The sequence below is a fragment of the Hibiscus syriacus genome, unplaced genomic scaffold, assembly GCF_006381635.1.
Source record: "Hibiscus syriacus cultivar Baekdansim isolate YM2019G1 unplaced genomic scaffold, ASM638163v2 tig00112649_pilon, whole genome shotgun sequence".
NCBI classification, from domain to species: Eukaryota; Viridiplantae; Streptophyta; class Magnoliopsida; order Malvales; family Malvaceae; genus Hibiscus; species Hibiscus syriacus.
This window is the reverse complement of record NW_024063376.1, coordinates 154,975-180,006: the sequence shown is the minus strand read 5'-3', so window position 1 is coordinate 180,006 and position 25,032 is coordinate 154,975. Positions and strand designations below refer to the sequence as shown.

General features: G+C 37.2%; 2 pseudogenes; one reads left to right on the top strand and one right to left on the bottom strand.

The window, feature by feature from the left end:
* Positions 1 to 937: 937 nt before the first annotated feature.
* LOC120182418 lies at positions 938 to 17,315 on the top strand (annotated as a pseudogene).
* A 518-nt stretch (positions 17,316 to 17,833) lies between these two features.
* LOC120182405 lies at positions 17,834 to 19,047 on the bottom strand (annotated as a pseudogene).
* Between the last annotated feature and the right edge of the window lie 5,985 nt (positions 19,048 to 25,032).

The window sequence follows — 25,032 nt, the reverse complement described above, 5'->3', positions numbered from 1 at the left end:
AGTTTACAACGAATGATTTACCTTATAATAAAAATATTTTGTTTTAAATTTCGGAACAAAAATTTTACAGATTTATAAATAAGAAAATGTTTTTATAAGTCATGTGACACTTACGACTTGTGTACGGGAACATATACGGAAATGAGTGTTACAAGGATTAATTCATAAAACATATCTAGATGGAGTCAATGAACACGTTTCACACATGCTAATTAATCTAATTGAATATCGCTTTCTAATTTAAAATATTTAAATATCAAACAAAATTTAAAATCAAATGCTCTGTTACTTGATAATAACAAAAAATAACTGCGGATATTAAAATTAACGACATAATATCTTTTGAAAATAAGGATGGATAGTAACAATTAACTTGACATGTGTGTTTTCGTGTAAAAAGCAACGTGAAAATTACATATTGAATGAACAAAAATTTAAACAGATGTGGGCGGCAGGTTTTAAGCAGCTTAAATCAACCGTGTCATAATGTGCGTCTTATTATCTGTTTATAGATAACTCTTAACCATTTGATATTAAACGTTCACATTTATGGTGCTCAAATATGAGAGCTCAAGAAACAACAACAATTTATTTATCACAAAAATCATTTGAATCGTGCATAACGTGAATCCTAGAATATCAAGAACCAACACCTTACCTATCGGGTTGATCCTTAAGGAAACCATAGTTTAATTTTTCTGATAGTGTAATAATTTTTTTAGTTTATGGTCTTTGGACAACGAAATGTAATAATATTTTATAACAAACGAATAAGATTAAAGAAATTCCTAATGTATATCCATTTCACGTTGGAATTGCCACCAAACTTGAAGCTTGTAAGGTCTATAAATACTTGAGCTTTCCATGTCTTTAGTGCATAATTTTCATAATTTAGAAATTGAATTAAGCCTTCAAGCATAATTTATCTCTTCTCCTTATGGAAACAACTAGAGTAAATCCTAGGCACGCTCCATCATGGAGATCTTTTACTGTTCTCAGCATTGATGGAGGTGGGATTAGAGGAATTATTCCAGGAATAATTCTAAGCTTCTTAGAGTCCGAATTACAAGTAACCATTAGCCCTAGTTCCCATATATATATATATATATATATATATATGAGTTAGAATTTAATTACATAATGTAATTTTTCTTTTAGTTTTACACATATTTATAATCGTTAAATGAGTGAAAATAGAAGGTTGAGATTAACTCTTTGTTTTTTCCAATGAATATCTTCTCATTTTAATCTCAATCAAACATTTTCATTCATCCAACGATCTTAAATTTATATAAAACTGAAAAAATTTTACACAGTGTATTTGAACCCTGTACCTATATATATCATCAAACGGGTGTTATAATTGCATGTTTATTTTGCAGAAACTGGACGGTGCAGAAGCAAGAATTGCTGATTACTTTGATGTGATCGCCGGAACTAGCACCGGTGGTCTCGTCACCACCATGTTAACAGCTCCTAACGAGAAAAACCGACCCTTATTTGCTGCCAAAGACATCAAGGACTTCTACTTCTAGCACAGCCCTAGAATTTTCCCTCGAACCAGGTTTCCTTTCTCTGGTGTTATGAATATGATTCGTAGAGTGATGGGACCAAAATATGACCGAAAGTATCTGCATGGAGTTCTCAAACAAAGACTTGGAACCACAAGGCTGAACCAGACTTTGACCAACGTTGTAATTCCAACTTTCGATATCAAACTCCAGCCCATCATTTTTCCAGCTATGAGGTTGGTCTTGATGTTAAGCCTTCATCCACTATTTTATTACTGATTTACTGATTTAATCCTTCTTTAGGTGAAGAAATGTCCAGACCTGAATGCCTTACTGTCGGATATTTGCATTGGAACAACTTATCTTCCTGCCCATTATTTTGAAACAGAAGACACTAATGGAAAGGTTAAGAAGTTCAATCTTATCGGCGGTGGGATCGCTGCTAATAATCCGGTAACACACTACAAAACTATTAACTGGCGATTATGTGTAACCGAAACTTATGTGTTCGAATCACTTATTGAATTTCACAGGCTTTAGTTTCCATTGGTGAAGTGACAAAACAGATAAACAAAGTGCATTCCGATTTCTCTTGCATTAAAGCAGCAGATCATTACTACAGATTCTTGGTGCTATCCTTAGGAACAGGCTCAGAGAAACTTACAGAGAAATGTTGAGATAACAAATGTTAGTTAGGAGTTAGTTGATAAGCTGTTAGAAGTAGTTAGAAGCAGTTAGACTTTAATTTTGTATAACAGCTTGAACATTGTATTATAAATTAAAAGGTTAGTATGATAATAAAATACAAGAGGCATTATTTTTAACATGGTATCAGTTTCCAGGCTTTTCCTTATTGGGTTTCTCTGCTTGGTCCATTTCTAAACCGGGTAGTGTGGCTCGGTTTCACTCCCACAACAATCATTCTCTTCATCGTCTTTCCCCAAATTGGTTTCCTAGGGCTTTCGTTCGGTGCTCTCCACCGCAATGCATCCGATGAATGAATCAGTCGTGGTTGATTTCAATCATCCTCTTTTCTTGCATCCATCAGACACTCCAGGCACTCCGTTAATTTCTCATCAACTAGTCGGATTAGAGAACTATAATGTTTGGAGCAGATTGATGCGAATAGCGATGGTGGCGAAAAACAAGCTCGGCTTCGTTGATGGTGCTTGCCAGAAAGAGAATTACGATCCTAACTTGCATCCTCAGTGGGAGAGGTGTAATGCCATCGTGCTATCCTGGATTCTCAACGCTGTGAGTAAGGAGCTCTCGGCTGGCATTGTTTTTGCCTCAAATGCGACTTCGGTTTGGAACGATCTGAAGGAGCGTTTTCATAATGTGAATGGCTCCAGAATCTTTTTCCTCCATCGTGAATTAGATACAATTTCTCAAGGTGAGTTGAGTGTCTCAACTTACTTCAGTAAATTGAAGATGTTGTGGGATGAGTATGTTACACTTGTGTCGATTTCATCATGTGAGTGTGCGAGTTCGCAGCAGTACTCCAGGCATATTGCCCAGCAGCAGCTTCTTCAATTTCTGAAGGGCTTGAATGAGACCTATTCGTCGATTCGAAGAAAAATGCTACTGATGCAGCCTCTTTCTTCGGTAAACCAGGCATATTCCATGATTGCTCAAGAGGAATCTCAACGAATCCAGCTCTCTGTTGTGCCTTCAAGTCCTGATTCATCGGTGTTTTATTCCAAAAGCTCTGGGATTCCTGATCGTCGCCGGTTTCAAGGTGTTTGTGACTATTGCAAGGTCAAGGGTCATAAAAGAGATAACTGCTACCGCCTCATAGGGTTTCCACTATATTTCAAGTTCTCTAAACGAAGGAATGCTCAAGCTACAGTAGCTATCTCCAAACCTGCTGCTTCTTCTAAACCTGCTAGTGCTCCTGGAAAATTGAGCTCTTCTGCTCCCTTGGCACCTACCTTCACCCAGGATCAATACAATCAGATCCTTAGCCTTTTTTCCTCTGTTGCTTCTTTTGATTCCGCTGTGAATCTTGCAGGTATTGTTGATAGTTGTCTACCTGCCTCTAGTAAATCACTGACTTGGATTTTAGATACAAGTGCTACATATCATATATTATCTGATTTTCAATGCTTGCAATCCCCTGTCTTGTGTTCCTCACGGTCCATTCAATTGTCAAATGGTAAAACTGTCCCAATTACATATGTTGGTTCATGCTTTCTAAATTCAACTACAAATATGTCTAATGTGTTTTATGTACCAAATTTCACTCACAATTTGCTTTCCATATCAAAACTTACCCGTGACCTTCAATGTTTTGTTAGCTTTTATCTTGACTTTTGTATTCTGTAGGATCTCTCAAGTGGAAGGATGAAGGAGATTGGTAAAGAGTATATAGGCCTTTATTTTTTTCAGTCATCAGCTTCACCTACTGGTTTGTCATCTACACATACCTGTTCAAGTGTGATGTCTTCTAGGATTTTCTCTAGCATGTCATGTGATTCAAATTTCTTTGATTGTGGTCATGTGTCATCTGGATGTATTACAACTATTTCTAGTAATAATACAAGCATTTGGCATTCTCGTTTGGGATATATTGCTATTTCGACCATGAACAAACTACCCTTGTTGCATTCTGTTAACTTGTATTCCAAGTTGTTGCATTCTTGTCCTATATGTCCTTTAGCAAAACAAACTAGACTTTCATTTCCTGTCAGCCTTACCTCTTCACAAGCTCCTTTTAGCCTAATTCATATATACTTGTGGGGTCCTTATCGAGTTGCTACACATAGTGGTCATAGGTACTTTTTAACTATAGTTGATTACTTTACTCGTATGACTTGGGTGCACTTGTTGAGATTGAAGAGTGATACTATTATATCTCTTAAAAAATTCATTATTTTTGTTTAAACTCAATTTTCAACCAATGCTCAAATCATTCGCAATGACAATGGCACTGAATTCTTTAATTCTCATTGTTCTGAATTTTTTAGCTCTCTTGGTATTCTTCATCAAATTTTATGCATTCAGACTCCCCAACAAAATGGGGTTACTGAACGCAAACACAAACATATCCTCGAAGTAGCAAGAGCACTTCGATTTCACTCAAAAGTTCCTATCAAATTTTGGGGAGAATGTGTTACTACAGCATGTTATATAATAAATCTATTGCCTTCTTCTGTTTTGAATTTCAAATCTCCTTTTGAAGTCTTTCACCATAAAATTCTTGATATTTCTCATTTAAGGGTCTTTGGGTGTCTATGTTATGCTACCAAGCTTAACTATCTTGACAAGTTCTCCCCTAAGGCTATTCCTTGTGTTTTCATGTGATATTCTTCAACTCAAAAGGGGTACATTATGTTTAATCTTCAATCAAAGCAATATCTTGTGAATCGAGATGTTGTGTTTCATGAAATTATCTTTCCTTTTCATTTTCCTATTTCAGAATCTTCTCCTTTTTTTCCTTCACATTCTCATATTCCTGATTCTGATTTTTTAATTCTTGATTCTTTTAATATATCTTACATTGATAATTCTTCAAGTTCCTCACAAGAAATTCCTATTGTATCACCTATTCCCTCTATTTCTCCATCTGATTTTTCAATAGGTGCATCTGATAGTCCTTCTGTTCTAGAATCTTCTCAGAATGACATTCCTTCTTTAGCTCAGGATCCACTTGTGTCTAGAAAGTCCACTTGTATCTTTAAACCTCCAAATTGGTTAAACGATTATATATGTACTTGCCAATCCACTTCATCTTCTGCTATTTACCCCATTTCTTATTCTCATTTACCTTCACATACTCAACATTTTTTAGCTTCCATTTCTCATTTTAATGAACCCACCACTTATCAAGAAGCCTGTCAAAATCCACAATGGCAGCAGGCCATTAGAGAAGAGATTCAAGCATTAAAATTGAATAATACTTGGACTGTGGTACCTTTTCCATCTGGTAAAGTTCCCATTGGTTGCAAGTGGGTTTATAAAATTAAGTATCATGCTTCGGGTGAGGTGGAAAGGTTCAAGGCTCGGTTGGTAGCCAAAGGGTATAATCAAAAGGAGGGTGTTGGCTATGTGGAGACTTTTTCTCCTGTTGCTAAACTCACCATTGTGAAACTGATTTTGGCTCTTGCTTCTATCACTGAATGGCCATTGTGGCAAATGGATGATCACAATGCGTTCTTGCAAGGAGATTTGGTTGAAGAGGTCTATATGCAGTTGCCTGAAGGCTTTTCCAGCCATGGGGAGCATATGGTTTGTAGGCTGCAAAAGTCTTTGTATGGACTCAAGCAGGCTTCTAGACAATGGAACAAGAAGCTGTCTGAAGCACTTATATCAGTAGGATTTTAACAAAGTAAGCATGATTACTCAATGTTTACAAGGCGAATAGCAAACAAGTTGGTCATTGTGCTTGTGTATGTAGATGATTTGTTGATTACTGGCAGTGATACTGTTATGATAGAAGAGCTCAAGTGTATACTGAATTCTAAGTTCAAGATGAAAGATTTGGGTGAATTGAGATACTTTCTTGGGCTTGAAGTGTTGAGATCAGAAAAGGGAATCATTTTAAATCAGCGCAAGTATGCTTTAGAATTAATAAAATATATCAGGGTAGGGGGAGCAAGGCTTGCTTTAACACCTTTGGAGCAGAATAATAATTTCTTGGCTGCTTCGAACACTAAGAGCTTGAAGCAAAATGAAGAACGTATGGTAGACATGACACAGTTTCAAAGACTCATAGGCAGGCTTATATACTTAACTCATACTAGGCCTGACATAGCCTATTTAGTACAACATCTAAGCCAGTTTATGCATCACCTGGAAAGGTGCATATGGAAGCAGCCCTGAGAATTGTGCGGTATGTTAAGAAGAATCCAGGGCAGGAAATTTTGCTAGATTCCTCTAGTACATGTGACTTAATTGCCTTCTGTGACTCTGATTGGGCAACTTGCTCAATGTCAAGGAAATCTGTAACAAGATATTGTATAAAACTTGACAATTCTTTTATGAGAAAATCGCCTCAGTGACCAAAAAAAAGTTATAATATACGATTTTAACCAACTTTTTTTGGATTTGCCAAAATGACCAACAAAATCGCAACGCGAAATAAAAATCGCAACGCGATCCCCAGAATCGCAAATCAGTTTCCAGAATCGCAACGCGATTCTTGAAAATCGCGATGCGATAGTACAAATTCGCATTGCGATTTTCCATAATCGCAACGCGAATATGAAAATCGCAACGCGAACATATAAATCGCAACGCGTATCCGTAAATCGCAACGTGTATCCGTAAATCGCAACGCGTATGGGTAAATCGCAATGCGTATCCGTATATCGCAACGCGTATCCGTAAATCGCAACGCGTATCCGTAAACCGCAACGTGTATCCGTAAATCGCAACGCGTATCCGTAAATCGCAATGCGTATCCGTAAATCGCAACGCGTATCCGTAAATCGCAACGATAATCCGTAAATCGCAACGCGTATCCGTAAATCGCAACGATAATCCGTAAATCGCAACGAGAATCTGTAAATCGCAACGATAATCCGTAAATCGCAACGAGAATCTGTAAATCGCAACGATAATCCGTAAATCGCAACGAGAATCTGTAAATCACAACACTGAAATTTTGGGTATATAACACTGAAATCATAAACTAAATCCCTAAATCGCAACTCATTCCATCTCCATCTATCACTCTCTCCGGCGACATCCGTTCCTATATCCAACGACATCCTTCCCCATCCGGCAACAGGTCTTAGTTTCGCATCTCGTTTGTTTAGTTACAACCATGAAATCATCTAATGTTGATCATGTTTGGATAGATTTGTGTTTTGGAGGGTCATGGGATAATGTTAATGGTGTTTTACAATATATGCCTTTACCCATAAATCTTCAACTAAAATTGTCTTTACAAAAGTTAACTTATGAAACTCTAATGCTACGTGTTTCAAATAAATTGAATTTAGAGCCCCTAAGTGGATTTAGGCTATCTTATCAGAGAAATGGTAAAGTTTATTTGTTAACCGACAATGAAGATGTTGAACGATTCATTGCTTACATTAGTGTTTCACAAGATGATGTTACATTGTATGTTGTTGAACCTAGAAGTAGTATTGTTGGGTCAGTAGCGGGTAGTAATCAACTAAGTTTTTCTCAAAACCCACAACCTTTCTCTAATCCAAATCCCAATCAACTTTCAGCACCAAATTCCGGTTTTCGTATTGACCAGTTAGACGATGATGAGCCAACAGAAAAAATTGTGAGTACTAGTCAGTATTCGAAATTTGGTCTTGGTCATATCCGGACTTTGATATTGGTCAATACACGGATTTTGATGATGTTTCAGAAGAAGAAACAGACCATGCGTGTAATGATATTGATATTGGTCAATACCCGAATTTTGATGATGAAACAGCCGTTGCCGAAGAATGTAATGTTGATGATAATGAGGAGGAAGTTACGACTGTGAATGAACATGTTGAACATCCATTCTGTAATTCATATAATCCTGAAGAAGAAAGAAGAAGAAAAAGTCCCCGAAGAAAAGAAAATGCCACGGGCGTATAACTGGAATATGCCAGAATTACTTCAGATACCGGAAGAAGAGTTGATAAAGAAAGCAGTTGATTGTTACACAAAAGTTATTCGTATCAAGAAAGATGATTGTTTTGATACAAAGGAAGACTTGAAGATAGCTTTATATACGAAATGTGTGGAAGATGGCTATCAACTAAAGTTAACAAATCAAGCAAAGATCGTTTCGAAACAAGGTGTATGATTGACAAAAACTGTACGTGGCGTATGATTGCAAAGAGAATAAAAGATTGCAAAATGTTTCAAGTTAGGACTTTTATTGATAAACATACATGTTCAAGAACCCAAGTTTTTCCTCACCATAGACAGGCAAACAAAAAGGTGTTGGGTGGTTTTCTGGCTGAGTTAATGTTTTTGAATGGCAGGGTATATCGGGGACATGAAATTATGACTGACATGAATGCTCGGTTCAAGATTAGTATATCATATTCTCAAGCTTGGAGAGCCAAATGTTATGCCTTGGAATTGTTGAGGGGGTCGCCAGAAGCATCGTTTGCCCAACTGCCGGCTTATTGTCACAATTTAAAGCTGAAAAATCCTGGGTCGGTAACTCATATCAAAACAGATAGAGATGGACGCTTTGAGTTGCTGTTTATCGCCATTGGTGCTACGGTTAGTAAATCAATATAATTTTGTTGACTCATTTTTGTTAGTTACATGCATTTCACATTTAAATGATTATATTTCTTGTGTATATTATTTTGTAGATTCGTTCGTTTATTACTTGCATGCGCCCAGTTATTATAGTTGACGGAGCACATTTGAAAGGTCGATACCTTGGAGTAAACTTATTAGCAGTAGCCATGGATGCTAACAATGGGATATTGCCAATAGCTTACGGGGTTGGCAAATCTGAAACCTCTGATTCATGGACATGGTTTATGGGGCATCTTAGGGATTGCATAGGTCCTATTAGCAATCTGACAATCATATCCGATAGGGCAAACTCAATTGACAACGCTGTTAGAAGGTGTTTCCCAGATGCTTTTCATGGACTTTGTGGTGTTCATTTGTATAGAAATCTAAAATCAAGGTCTGCTGGTATAAAAAAGCACAAATGGACATACTGGAAGGCTGTAAAAGCTTATCGGGAAGTGGATTTCAATAAGCATATAAATTGTTTAAGACGTGTTTTGCCTCAGTGTGCTCAAACACTAGAAGATGTCGGGTTTGAAAGATGGTCAAGAGTACATCAACTTGGAGCAAGATATGGTTTCATGACGTCTAATAGTGCAGAATCAATCAACGCTCTAAGTCGTCATTCCCGGAAATTACCCATTACTATGTTAATGGAGTTTTTTCGAGCCTCTATTCAACAGTGGTACTACAAGAAAAGAAACCATGCAGGTATTATTTCTTTGAATTCGTAACTTATCATATTTATATATTTTACTAAGTATTGTTTATTTAAATTTACAGGAACATTGGAACATCGTGTTACACCATGGACTGAAAAAAGATAACGAAACGTGTTGTGAAGTCAACGTCATGGAGAGTTGAACCATGTTCAAACACTTTGTTTCAAGTACTGGATAATAACTTAAATGGGCTAGTCGATCTAAATGCAAAGACGTGTAGTTGTATGAAATGGCAAACATCTGGTTATCCGTGTGGCCATGTTATAAAAGTTGCTCTTCATTTAAACCAAGATGATTCAAGCGCATACGCTATGGATTGCTACACTACAGAAGTTTATCGACAGACTTATGCCGAGATTGTCTACCCTATTCCACATCCTTCTGAGTGGGACATACCAGATGACTTACAAACAGTTTTGCCACCAGCCATGGACAGAAGGCTACCTGGCCGACCAAAAAGTCACGATCGTATACCGTCTAAGGGTGAAGAGAAGAAGAGATCGACATGTAGTCGGTGCAAGGAAAGTGGTCATACAAGGTTGACATGTGGATCACCAGTGCCATCAAAATCATCTTTTCCTCTACCAAAATATGGATCCTCATCAAAATCCAAAGCTCATATGGTGTGAACTTTGTATTATGTAAACGTTGTTATTCAGTTGTATTATGTAAACGTTTTAACATTTAACATTTTATGTGTATTATGTAAACGTTGCCATCAAAAGCTCATATGCAAACGTTGTATTATGTGGATTTTATGTGTGAACTTTTAACATTTTCAGTTGAATTAATGACTCAGGCCAACCATTTTGACTTAACCAACTCTTGTTATTCAGTTGTTATCACTATTAGGCATGCATTTGACTATCGCAACACGGAAAATACAATCGCAACGCGAAATGAAAATCCCAACATGAAAATCGCAATGCGGAAATGAAAATCGCAACGAGAGAATCGCAATGCGAAATGAAAATCGCAATGCGAAATGAAATCGCAACGAGAGAATCGCAATGCGAAATGAAAATCGCAATGCGAAATGAAAATCGCAACGAGAGAATCGCAATGCGAAATGAAAATCGCAATGCGAAATTAAAATCGCAATACGAAATGAAAATCGCAATGCGAAATGAAAATCGCAATGCGAAATGAAAATCGCAACGAAAGAATCGCAATGCGAAATGAAAATCGCAATGCGAAATGAAAATCGCAATGCGAAATGAAAATCGCAACGAAAGAATCGCAATGCGAAATGAAAATCGCAATGCGAAATGAAAATCGCAACGAGATAATCGCAATGCGAAATTATAAACGCATTGCGATTTTCATTTCCGCATTGCGATTTTCATTTCGCATTGCGATTCTCTCGTTGCGATTTTCATTTCGCATTGCGATTTTCATTTCGCATTGCGATAGTCATTTTTGCCTTCAACATAATGCAGATTGAAATCAACAAAATCAACCATTACATTTCAATCAATTAAACAAGCACAAATAAGAATTATGTTCGCATCAATTACACAAATCAACTTTTACAAATCATCTTTTACAAATCAATTAAACAATCAAAAATTGAATCAACTTTTACAAATCAATTAAACAATCAAAAACAATCAATTAAACTATTGAATCAACTTTTGCAGCTCGACATCATTTTCACGCAGTTCACTTCTGAGATTAACCTGCAGAAACCAAACATTTGTTCAAACAACACTTTCTACGCAAATTATTGAATTCTAATTACTTAACCAAACATTTTCATTTATAAGTATATAAACTTACCAATTGTTTATGGACATTTTTATAACGCGGATGCAGGTAGGCAGCGTCTCGTATATATCGATTTAGCCATATAATGCCGAAACCACAAGCCTACTGCAGCTTTATCTCTATCGGTGGGAGGTAGATACTTGATGCTTCCCGTCGTCAAACGCTCCAACGCCAAGCATACGAGAGGACCACAATCTCCTCTGGCTCCGCTCGTTTGTTGTGGCGCGGTCTCGTCTCTAATAACTGTAATATTGAGCTTCTTTGGCTTCTTGTTTCCAGAACGAGTCCAATAATTGATCGCATCCAAGAATTTAGCCAAATGAGAGCTCCATCCCTTAATAACATCTCTTAAATCAGCCAATGATATGTAATTTATCATGCTGTCATACACTATTGTCTTAAGGGATGGGAGCTGAAGCTCGACGAGAATCCAATGTTTACGTTCCAAAACAGGGATAAACACCTGCAATCATAAGTAATAATTCATTCATTTGCGCACTTATTTCATAAAACCTTTAAACTCAATCTAAAATAAATACTAACCTTATCGACCTCCCACCATGCAGGATAAAGTTTAGCTTGTCCATTGCCCAAATCAAATGATTCATCTCGTGCATTCTTCAAGTGAACGGCGTGAAAAGACGTCGGCATTATTGTATATCGTATATTTTTATTTTTCTTAAGTTTTCTTATTATTAGAAGACGTGTCACCCACGCATCGATATGCTGTTTTACAAAAAAAGACATATATTAGTGACTTACATAAATTTAAAAAAAAAATTAATCAAATTGAAATATAAGAAAAATATAAGACTTACCCCCCCATCGAAATAGCCATTGTCTTCGACCCCTAATAATACGCCCCACCAAGGCCGTTCAAGCAACAAAAAGATATCATCGGTGAGCTTGCATATGTCAGTGAAACACCCCTTGCTCCGCTCATGTAGATAAAAATCAACTGCGGTCTTAGCCCAAAGGGTGTTATCCAAAATTGTGTCCGGTAGTTGTTCCCTCTCCTCTTCAGATACCGGTATGGTACTGGCCGGTAACTCATACGAGAGCCAACTCTCATCCATCATGTCCGGAACCGGTGGGGGTTTCTCAATACTTCGATATATTACCCCATGTGAATCGGGCTCTGGAATGGTGGGAGGGACCTCTTCAACGATGACAGTTGCCTCTTGAACGGTGGGAGGGGACTCTCGAGGAATGATATGGGGGGCCTCTTCAACGATAGGAGTGGACTCTTGAGGGATGACAGGCGAGTCGGGCTTCTTCTTGCGGTGTCTTCGCACTATTGGGGTGTACGGAGACTTAATAGCACGTGCACGCTGTCTGATGCGTGAACTCCGTCGTGCAAGCATAACCCGACGTAAAGCATCCACTCTATCGGGCCGCTAAATAATTAAATACAAAAATCAGTAAATAAACAGACATGATATTTAAACAGTGAAAACAAAGACAAATATGTTTCAAACTTGCATTGTATTCACCCAAGTCATTATTCTATCATAGTTCACAAAATGCATCAGATAACAAAGAAAAATATGTTTCAAACTAATACCCTGAAGTTAGTATTTGTCTTTGATTTGTCTATTGGTTGAAGTAATGCAATCCATTCAAGTTTCAATTTGCAGAAGAAGAAATAGTTTACTTTCGCAACACGAAACTTAAAATCGCAACGCGAAACCAAAATCGCAACGCGAAATGAAAATCGCAACGACAGAATCGCAACGCGAAACCAAAATCGCAACGAAAGAATCGCAACGCGAAATGAAAATCGCAATGCGATTTTGGTTTCGCGTTGCGATCTTGTCGTTGCGATTTTGGTTTCGCGTTGCGATTCTGTCGTTGCGATTTTCATTTCGCGTTGCGATTTTGGTTTCGCGTTGCGATTTTAAGTTTCGTGTTGCGAAAGTAAACTATTTCTTCTTCTGCAAATTGAAACTTGAATGGATAAATTTACTTTCAACCAAAAGACAAAACAAAGACAAATACTATTTCACAGTGTTAAAGAATACACAGTTTAGCAGAATTGGCAGCAACCGAACAAATTTACTTTCAACCAAAATACAAAACAAAGACAAATACTATTTCACAGTGTTAAAGAATACACAGTTTAGCAGAATTGGCAGCAACCGAACAAATTTACTTTCAACCAAAAGACAAAACAAAGACAAATATATTTCACAGTGTTAAAGAATACACAGTTTAGCAGAATTGGCAGCAACCGAACAAATTTACTTTCAACCAAAAGACAAAACAAAGACAATACTATTTCACAGTGTTAAAGAATACACAGTTTAGCAGAATTGGCAGCAACCGAATAAATTTACTAAGCAATCTAAGTGAAATGGCTAATCTAAGTGAAATTACGAGTAAATTTATCATTAAGTTAAATATGGAAAATCTTAAACTTACCTCGTTGCGTAGAGTATGAACCTCATTCTGCAACGATACTATCATCTCACGTAGAGCGGCAACCTCACCACGTAAAGTTGACACCTCCACACGCCATGCACCATCGTTATCGCGTAGAGTACCGATCTCCTCACGCAAGGCATTGACCTCATCACGTAACTCCCTTGACTCATCCCGTTGAGGTGGAGGTGGAGAACAGGGAGATAGGAGTCGTGGCATCTTTGCCGGTCGCCTATCATGAGGTGATGGTGGAGAAGAGGCTCGATGATGTGACGGGATAGGTGATGGCTCTCGTTCTAGAGGTGTATAGTCGTCACGATCGGGTGATGGCTCTAGGTGAGGTGATGGCTCTCGAATTGGAGGAAGTGGATGCTGCTCATCATCCGTGCCATCAAAAAAACTCTGACTAGCTTGCCACCAATCAGTGGCAAGCTCTTCCTCCGTGGGTGACAGTCTTTGTAATGGAATGTTGGCCTCCTAAAATATAAAAACTCAAACAAAGTTAAACGTCTACTATTAATAACTTGTTTATATATTATATGAAAGTATTTGTGTTAACTTACATTATTTATTGTGGCATATGGTATTAAGTCTTCCCAATCCAACAGAGTTTTCCTCTTCCAGGAAATAGCCCTGGGAATATCATTTGACGTTTTTATTGCATATGTACGCATGCTGGGGAAAGCCTCGAATATCCAAATCTACAAACAATATAATAACAAAATTAGTAATTGTTAAATAATTAATTATAATTTTAGAAACATTATATAGAAATTCTTACCTTAAAGGCCCAAACAAAGCCTGACAAAGTGTATTTGGACCCATCGCCCCGCAAACTTTTGCGGTCATCAAAGGCAGACGACAACTTAGTCCAGGTAGCTTTCCATATATACGAACCCCACGGAAACAGATTCCATGCATTCAGGTCCTCTACCAATATTATTAGCTCCCGATGAATAGGTTGTCTGGCCTCTCTGCCTAAAAAGCCGGCATACACAAGTAGTAGAAGGCATACTCGGACAACATCGACGTCTTCCATCCGAGTGAAACCAGCTTTCTTATTAAATAATTTCTTCAGGTCGTCGACATGTAGGTTCGGCTTCTCCATTGACTCATCCGGAAAAACCCGGGATAACCATGATGGGCGGGCGATATGACGAGTGTACCGGCCTACATCATCGTGTCCGAATCGTAGACCAGTGATTAAGCAGAACTCCTTCCGCCCAAAGCAAGTATACGCTGGTGGAAAATGAAACCATATCTCTTCCTCACCACGTTGTATACTGTCGGGTAGATTTGATGTCATGGTCTGAAGCCACAAATGGGTCAAATTAGCATCTCCACCCGGATGCTGTACTCTCAGCCATGGCCCGAAGCAGGTTTCCTCAAACAATTGTCTTTGAGCAGGTGAAAGCTTCTTTGCAATTGTAGTGGCCAGGCTGACTTTATTTCTCAAGGTCAATTGAGCCGAAAAAAATTTCTACAAAAACAATAAACATACCAAGTTAGATATACCAAAAACTACACTGTGAAGATATACCAAAAACAATAAACATAAAAAGTAGTAGTTTATTCTTGAAACTAAAATTTGCAACACTGTTTTGTCTTTTGGTTGAAATGAAAATCGCAACGAGAGAATCGCAACGCGAGATGACAATCGCAACGAGAGAATCGCAACGCGAAATGAAAATCGCAACGAGAGAATCGCAACGCGAAATGAAAATCGCAATGCGATTTTGGTTTCGCGTTGCGATTCTCTCGTTGCGATTTCCATTTCGCGTTGCGATTCTCTCGTTGCGACAGTCATTCTCTCGTTGCGATTTTCATTTATCTCGTTGCGACTCTTCTGCAAATTGAAACTTGAATGGATTGCATTACTTCAACCAAAAGACAGAACAAAGACAAAGACAAATACTAACTTGAAAATCGCAACGAGAGAATAGCAACGCGAAATGAAATCGCAACGACAGAATCGTAACGCGAAATGAAATCTAAGTGAAATGGTTAATCTATTATTGAAATGACCAGTAAACTTATCATCAGTTTCAATATGAGAAACCTACAATAATGCAAACATTTCAAAATAAAAATAATTAAAAAAACTAACCCTCGGAGGTTGATTTTCCATTTCTGAATATTGTGAGGGATTTCTGACCGTGAATGGTTGTGAGGGATTTCGCCGGAGATGGGGACGGAAATCTTCGGAGATGGGGACGGATTTCTTCGCCGTAGAGAGTGAGAGATGGAGATGGGACTGAGTTGTGATTTTAGGTTTTAGGTTATGAGTTGCGATTACGGGATTTTGTCTTAATATTCTTTTTGTAATTTGAAAATAAAATACGCGTAGCGATTATAATGGCGCTTTAAATATCGCGTTGCGATTTACGGATACGCGTTGCGATTTTATGTATTATCGTTGCGATTTACGGATACGCGTTGCGATATACGGATACGCATTGCGATTTACCCATACGCGTTGCGATTTACGGATACACGTTGCGATTTACGGGATACGCGTTGCGATTTATGTGTTCGCGTTGCGATTTTCATATTCGCGTTGCGATTTTGGAAAATCGCAATGCGAATTTGTACTATCGCATCGCGATTTTCAAGAATCGCGTTGCGATTTTGGAAACTGATTTGCGATTCTGGAAACTGATTTGCGATTCTGGGGATCGCGTTGCGATTTTTATTTCGCGTTGCGATTTTGTTGGTCATTTTGGCAAATCCAAAAAAAGTTGGTTAAAATCGTATATTACAACTTTTTTTTGGTCACTGAGGCGATTTTCTCTTCTTTTATCTCATGGAAGTCAAAAAAAGCAGAACACAGTGGCTCGTTCTTCAGCAAAAGCTGAGTATAAAAGTATGGCTATAACTACAGCAGAGTTAGTTTGGCTAAGTGGGTTGCTAAACGAACTAGGAGTGAAACAAGATCAACCTGCCAAGTTGTTGTGCGACAGTAAAACAACATTACAGATTGCCTCTAATCCTGTCTTTCATGAAAGGACGAAGCACATTGAAATTGATTGCCATTTTGTTAGAGACAAGATTCAAGAAGGGTTTATCACAGCAGAACACATATCTTCATAGGAGCAACCTGCAGATATCTTGACTAAGGCGCTCGGCACTCAACAACACGAGTATTTGACAGCCAAGTTGGAGGTTTCAAATGTTTTTCAGCCACCAACTTGAGGGAGAGTGTTGAGATAACAAATGTTAGTTAGGAGTTAGTTGATAAGCTGTTAGAAGTAGTTAGAAGCAGTTAGACTTTAATTCTTGTATAACAGCTTGAACATTGTATTATAAATTAAAAGGTTAGTATGATAATAAAATACATGAGGCATTATTTTTAACAAGAAATACACCGCAAAGCAAGCGCACGATGGGTGTAATCGGTTGGTTAATCTCCGGCAATTCCACCCCAATAATCAATGCGTTTAGTGAAGGCAGCGCCGATATGGTTGATTTTCACATTTCCGTCGTTTTCAAAGCTTTAAGTTCCGAAAGAATTATCTCCGCATCCAGTTTTACATACTCATCTTCAAGCAGTCATATTTTTGCTTCAAATTATATAGTTATCAAATTCCTGATTTAATTGAAACAACTAAGCCTACAGGATGATAAGCTGAAAGGGGAGCTTTCCTCTGTGGATGGTTACAACATGAAATGTACAATTCTTTTGTGAAAGTTTTCTAAATCGAAAGATATATGTCTAATTTGAGGCTCGTTCAAAACTTTTATAATTTTACTTAATTTTGATTAATTATAGATTGAATTATAAAAATATTTAATTTAAATTATTTATTTAAGTGTTTTTTTAAATAGTATGTGGTGATTATATGATAATATATATTCATAATCTTCTTATAATACACATGGTTGCTCGAACCAAGACTTTCAACATCTCCTTTTATTCAAATTAACTCAAAAGAATCAATAATTCAAATTGTTTAGTTTGACCATTGGGATTTTAATAATCAAACTATTTAACTTAACAATTCATTCAAATTAACTTAACAAGACTCAATAATTCAAGTGGTTTAATTTGACCATTGGAAATTTAAAAATTAATTTCATTTTGCTGAGATCATAAGTGTAGTTAAACATTCTGAATTAAGCTAATCGTTACAAGAAACGAAAGAGAGAAAGTAGAGTCGCATTGCACAAAGTAAACGATGGCTTGTAAGAAAAATGGACAGATAGAGATACTTGAAAATGGAAATCAAGTGTTGGGTAGATCTCAAATCTCAGCTGATCATATTTTATTACTACAAGACAACCCCATTTTTTACCTCAACATTGATAGACTTGCCTTGGTTCAAGAAAGCAGCCAAGCGTTTGAACAAGCTCTTGGCCTTGTCGGATTCAGGGTTAAAGATATAGAACACGTGATCCTCTCCTTCATTCTCCATGATCTCTGCTTTTCCTTTCCACTCAGATTTCACCAATTTATCGTAATAAAACCTCCCCCTATCTTTCAATATATCTTTCTCTGCAACAATAACAAGGACTCTATGGCATGCTAACCCTGCAAGATCCGGGATCCATCCGTAACGGGTTGATAAGCGGATCATCACACCCTTTATCGGAAGGACAAACGTATAGCCACCACTTATCGACGAGCTCTTTCCGGACCCGATCGGTAACCTCGGATCCAATCGGGTCGGTTCCCCAGAAGTAAGAATGAATCATCCCAATGCCCAGAATCTTCAACTTTTGACCCAGATCCGAATCCTTGATCCGGAAAGCCAAGTGGTGTGCAATGTTTGCACCAGCACTATCACCAACCAAATAACCTGGTCAAGGTCCACATAATCCTTGATCCAAGTTTCATTATTGTCATCTTCTTCTTCCTTATGAGAAGCCACCCATTGAAGTGAAGCCCATGAATCTTCATATGCTGTAGGAAGAGGGTGCTCAGGGGCTAGCCTATAGCCGACCGAAACAACAATAACGTTGGCCTCGGCGACGAGCTTGTTGAGGCTGGTATGGTAGTTTGGGAACGCCGGCGAAGCAACACAAAAGGCTCCTCCGTGATAATAACTGCGAGGGGTATCTTTTGATCTTTGGGGACGAAGTTTGGCCGGTAAATTCTACCCGAGACGTCGGTTTCGGGTATGATGACGATATCTTTGGATAACACGTTGGTTTCGGGATCAAGCCCCGGGGGAACCACTTCAAATCCTGCTGTTCTCTCGATGGTTCCATCTTTGTATTCTTTGAGCCACGGAAATAAATCGACAACAAGTTCGGAATCGTTGGAACCCATGTTTTTGTTGGAGAAAAGGGACTGGAAAGTAAAAGAAGAAGAAAATAACAGGAGACAATACTAGGAAAGATGGAAGAAAATTTATAAAATGATTAAGGAAAATGGAAGAGACGATTGACACCAGCTAAAGCACAGCTATTGCCTTTTAACAAGAGAAAGTGTCATCGGCTCAGTTCACCCTTTTTTATAGAGAGAGGGAGACAAGCTCAGATAAAGGAGAACTTTTTATCTAATTGAAAAAAAAATCATTTCAAGCAGCAACCCACTGTTGAGATCATGCCAACGAAATGATCTGGACACCAAGGCTTTTTTGTGTTTTCGATGTGGACATTCATGAGTCAACTATCTAATTCTCTAATTTATTCAAAATTTTCTTAAATAAAATAAGTATGCCTTTATTATTACAACAAGTTGGACTTTTTTTTAAAAAGAATATATACAAAATAAATAAATAAATAAATAAATAAATAAAAGCTGATAACTATTTAAAATGGTCTGGGTGGTTCTTTTAATTGGAGTGCCCATAAGTAAAAAAGTTTTTTTTTAATGAAATTATTATTACATAATGCAAATAACATAAAATGTAAAAAAAATCTTATGAGATTTTATTTCTATTTTAAATAAATATTTAGAGATGATTGAGATTTTTTTTTATAATTATTTATCTTATTTATTGATTTATCTTCATTTACAATACTGGTTAAAATAGTTTTTTTGTTTATTGGGATGTCAATAAGTAAAATTGTTGAAGTTATCAAGTAACTTTAGTGGTAAAAAAGAATGTTATTATCTCAAGAGGTTCTAGATTTAAACAGTTACATCTGCATGGTGTATGTGTTTTGCCAATTAATAAATATTGTAGTTCTTAGATTGTATCATGAATGTATGGTTGTAATCTATCTCTCTCTGAATGACTTAGAACTACAATTCCTTTTTTTCTTACTCCTTTATGATCAACTCCCGCACTTACGCATATGGGTATGTTCATGAAGAGTGCTTGAAAATCAAATAAAGATGCCAGATGAAAAAGTAGAGTTTTAGAAAAGATGCCAGACGAAGAAAACCATATTAAAAAGGGAAAATTTAAAATTTGTCGTTAAACTATTTTAGATTTAAAAAAAAACACATAATTAGTATTTTGTCCAAAATTTATGAGTTAAAATAAAAATTAATTTATTTTACTAACGGCAGTCAACGTCCAATGATCAAAACTTAATAAAAGGATAGCACATGTGACCAAAATGTAACTTTTTTAAATTTGGTGAGTAAAGGTATATAAATAATAAAGATAAGTGATCATTACCATATTTTACCATTAAATTAAAAGAATAGAGACAAATTTAACACTGAAAGTCAGAATGCCTGTGGTGATGAGCATACCCCAGTTATCGTCTACAGTAGTAATAGTTTTCTATTCATTCGTTTACTTTTTATTGATAATCTTTATTAATTGAATAAGTGTTTTTAATCTGTAACATCAAACTCATCAAATAATAATTTTTATAAAATAATTATCACATTCGAGATAATTATGTATTTATTCAATTCATCAGATTTGGGTTTGATATATCCCCATAAACATGTTGTGTATGTTTATTTTATTTTATTTTAAGTATCAAGTAAGAGTGATTTAAAGATGTTTTTTTTATTTTGATACCCTTTAGCAATTGAAAAATTCTAAATATCAAATACTTTGATTCCAAGAACATATCAATTCTTACTGCATCAAATTCAATCTATATATCTTTATTTTTATTTTTTAAAATAAAAAAAATTTAAGTCTCAAAACATTTTGTTTTCTCTTATAATAGTGAGTTAGATAAAAAAAATTACACGACTTCAAGAACTCATCAATGGAAGATAATAGCTTTTTTTAAAGGATGATCTAAAGATAATTATAGAATAAAATATTAGATACATACTTTTACAAAAATACAACTTTAAACATCTAAATAAAATAAAAAGGCTTTAGACATATTTAAATACTTGTTTTTTAATTTAAACCTGTTATTTTTTTATCTACATCTGCTTTGTCAACAGCTCCAAAGTACCTCAACCTAAATCTTTTAGCTTTTCATATTCACTTAATAATTCATATCTGGAATTTATAGTTATGATTTAGTTACTATTACACTGAATTAAAAGGTTTGAAATATTACATAAAGGAGAACATAAAATATGTCAAAAAAACCAAGCCTTTTAGCAAATAAATTCATCTGGCAATAGAAATAATTGGAGAGAATGACATGGGTTGTAAAGCAAAGGGAATGTATAAGGAACGGTAAGACTAAGGAAATGTGTAATATGAAATATTTAAAAAAAATCGGTTAAACACAAAATATTAATCTTTTAATATTTACGTAATCTAAAATATTATTTTTTGTTGACAATTGAAAATATTATATTTTTCTTGATATTTTCGGTTAAAACTGAAAATATTAAAAATATCATTTTAGATTATAGAGATAATATTTTAAGTTCGATAGAAAATATTAAAATAAATTTTAACATTTTTTTTATATATCCAAAGATATCCCCAAGCTTTGCTTGAGACTAATCCCTCGAGGTACTGTTGGGCACGAAAGTGGGGACCTCTCCCAAGAAAATTTGAATAAATTTTAACATTTTCAATTAAACTTTTTTATAACCTTAAATTAAACTACGGTACTACAGAATTACTTTAAAGCAATCAAAGGAGAGGCGGGTTATTCAACAACAACAACAACAACAACAACAAAACTCAATTCCCATATGTATGGGGTAAGGGGGAGGTAGGGTAGTAGACTGCCCCTAACACCAGGTTGAGAATAGCTTCCGTGGAAGACCTCCGGCAGTCAAAAAATTAAAAATATAAATAAAATGCAATGCATGTATAAATAATTACATAAATACAATAGCTAAACAGTATTCATATGCAGTCATTAATATCATATGTGCTTCTGTAATGGGGAGTAATCCCTGCAAAATAATCCCTGCGAAAGAATCTCTGCATATAGACAGAAACATAAGACCCGACTAAATTTAACAGAGGAAACATGACGAGAATGATACACAGAAGTCAACGATAGCAAGCCCAGTTCTAATCTTTCATAAATACCAATAACAGAAAAGTATAAGAAGTAAAAGTCATGGAAATTACTACAAATGCATTAAAAGAAGACAGAGATGATACACCCTATAGATGTGACCCACACTACTCGACTACCCTAGTCACAAGCCTCCATAATTTCCTATCATAGGTCATGTCTTCGGTAAGGCCTAAATCCATCAAATCAGATCTCAAGCAGTCTTCCCACTTCCGCCTTGGTCGTCCTTTCCTTCTGGCACCGTCGACTGTAATCGACTCTACCCTCCTGACCGCATCCGACGGTAGTCGCCTAAGGACATGCCCAAACCACAGTAGTCTTCCCTCCCTCAATTTTTCGGAAACAGACACCACCCCCAAGGACATCCTAATAGCAGAGTTTGTCGTCATATCCCACAGAGTCCTACCACATGTCCATCGAAGCATTCTCATTTCTGCGGCCTCTATCCTCCTTACGTGATCCTTCTTGGTTGCCCAACATTATGATCCATACAACAGCGCTGGTCTTATTGCCATTCTATAAAATTTTCCCTTAAGTTTTAGAGGCACCTTCTTGTCACACAAAACTCCAGTAGCGGCCCTCCACTTTAGCCATCCCGCCTTTATACGGTGTGTAACGTCATCATCTACACCCCCATCTTTATGTATCATAGACCCTAAGTACTTGAAACAATCTTTTGAGGGAAGAACGTGTCCTTCTATGCATACTTCTACATCTTCATCGTTTTGGTTCCCATTGAAGTTTGAACATAAATATCTGTCTTTTCAATATTGATCCTTAAACCTTTTTCTTCCAAAGCAGTCTTCCAGGTAGCCAGTCTACTATTCAACTCAGATTTTGTTTCAGCAACTAGGACAATGTCGTCAGCGAAAAGCATACACCAAGGTACACCGTCTGGTGTCGTACAATAGAGTCGTCCATAATCAAGCGAAGATGTAAGGGCTAAGAGCCGACCCCTGGTGGAGTCCGATTTCCACCGGGAATGCCTCGGTGTCGCCAACTGTAGTCCTGACGTAAGTAGTAGATCTACAGTACATATCACGAATCTCCCAGATATAAGCAGTTGGGATCCGTCACGTTTCCAAAGTCTTCCAGATCGTATCGCGAGGAACGCTATCATAAGCCTTCTCAAGGTCAATGAACGCCATGTGAAGATCTCTCGACTTTTCCCTATATTTCTCCATAAGCCGTCGAAGTAGATGAATCGCCTCAGTGGTAGACCTGCTTGGCATAAAGCCAAATTGGTTTTCCGAAACCCTAGTAACTTGTCTCAACCTAGCCTCTATCACCCTTTCCCATAGCTTCATGGTATGGCTGAGTAGTTTAATACCTCTGTAGTTACCACAACGTTGGGGATCTCTTTTATTTTTATAGATTGGTATCACCGTAGACTCTCTCCACTCCTCTGGCATCTTGGCAGTCTCTAAAATAATATTAAAGATGTTAGTCAACCACTTAACTCCCTCTTCTCCTAGGGCTAACCACACAGTGATAGGAATTTGATCAAGACCGACAGCTTTCTCCCTTCCCATCTTTCTAAGAGCCATTTTAACTTCCTCAAACCCAATCCTACTTGTAGGGCAGTCATTGGCCGTAGTATGATGGTCGGCTGACCCATCAACGATACTATCTCTACATGGAGAGGCACCGTCATTAAATAAGCCAAAGAAGTAACTACCCCAAACCCTCTTAATATCATGATCTTTCGTTAAAAGAACACCATTGTTGTCCTTAATAAACCTAATGTTACCTAGATCTTTTTCATAATCTCCCTAGATTTTGCAAGTCTGAAGATGCCATTTTGTCATTCCTTGGTGTCTAATCTCTTGTACATTACCTCATATGCCTTATCCTTTGCTTTAGCTACCGTTTTCTTGGTTTCCCGCTTTGCCTCCTGGTATCTTTGTTTAGCTCTCGACCTTTCTTCGTCATCATTGCATTGTAGAAACTCCTTGAAGCAAGTTTGTTTTTTCTTCACCTTAGTTTGGACTTCGTCGTTCCACCACCACGATTCTTTATGTTCCTTGGCCTTCCCCGTCGACAACCCAAGGGTGTTTTTGCCCACCTCTCTGATGGAATTTGCCATATTTTTCCATAACATATCTGCGTTATTTGAGTTTGTAGTTTTAAAACCTGTATTAGACAAAAGCTTACTTCTAAAGTCATCAGTTGTCGCTCCATGTAAGTTCTTCCAGAGGATCCTAGGTTTACCCAGTTTAGCCCTCCTATGAGTGTTCCGCCCGTTGGGTACGCGGAACACCAAAACCAACAATTTGTGTTGTGATGCACATGCCTCTTCAGGGAACACCTTACAGTCAATGCAAGCCCATCGTTCCCGATTTCTAACCAAGATGTAGTCGATTTGGGTACAATGTCCCCCGCTATGAAACGTAATCAAGTTCGCATCTCTCTTATTAAATAAGGAGTTAGTGATCACCAAATCGTGAGCAGTAGTAAAATCAAGCAACGTACGCCCCTCATCGTTCCTGCTACCATAACCGAAACCCCCATGAACAGCGTCATACCCATCGGTTGCACTACCTATATGACCATTGAAGTCTCCCCCTATGAAAACTCTTTGGTCCTCCGGAATGCTCCTAAGTACATCATCTAACTGATCCCAGAAGCAACGTTTTTCCCCCTCCCCTAGGTCAACGTGTGGGGCATACACTGAAAGGACATTTACCACTTCCGCTTCTATAACAACCTTAATCATCATGATTCTATCTCTGTATCTACAAACTTCAACTACATTTTCCTTGAGCTTAGAGGATACCAAGATACCCACCCCATTTCTAGCGTTATCTACACCTGAATACCACAACTTATACCCATTATACTCTCTGGCGCGAGCCCCTTTCCACCCAGTCTCCTGAATACATGCAAAATCTATTTTTCCTATTACTAAGTACGTCGGTCAGCTCCAGCAGCATAGCATTTAATGTGCCTACATTCAACGAACAAACTCTAAGTCTAGTGTCCTTGACACCACTCTGTCGAGCCCTCCCCCTATACGTCCTATGGGATCTAAAAGAATGACATGACCT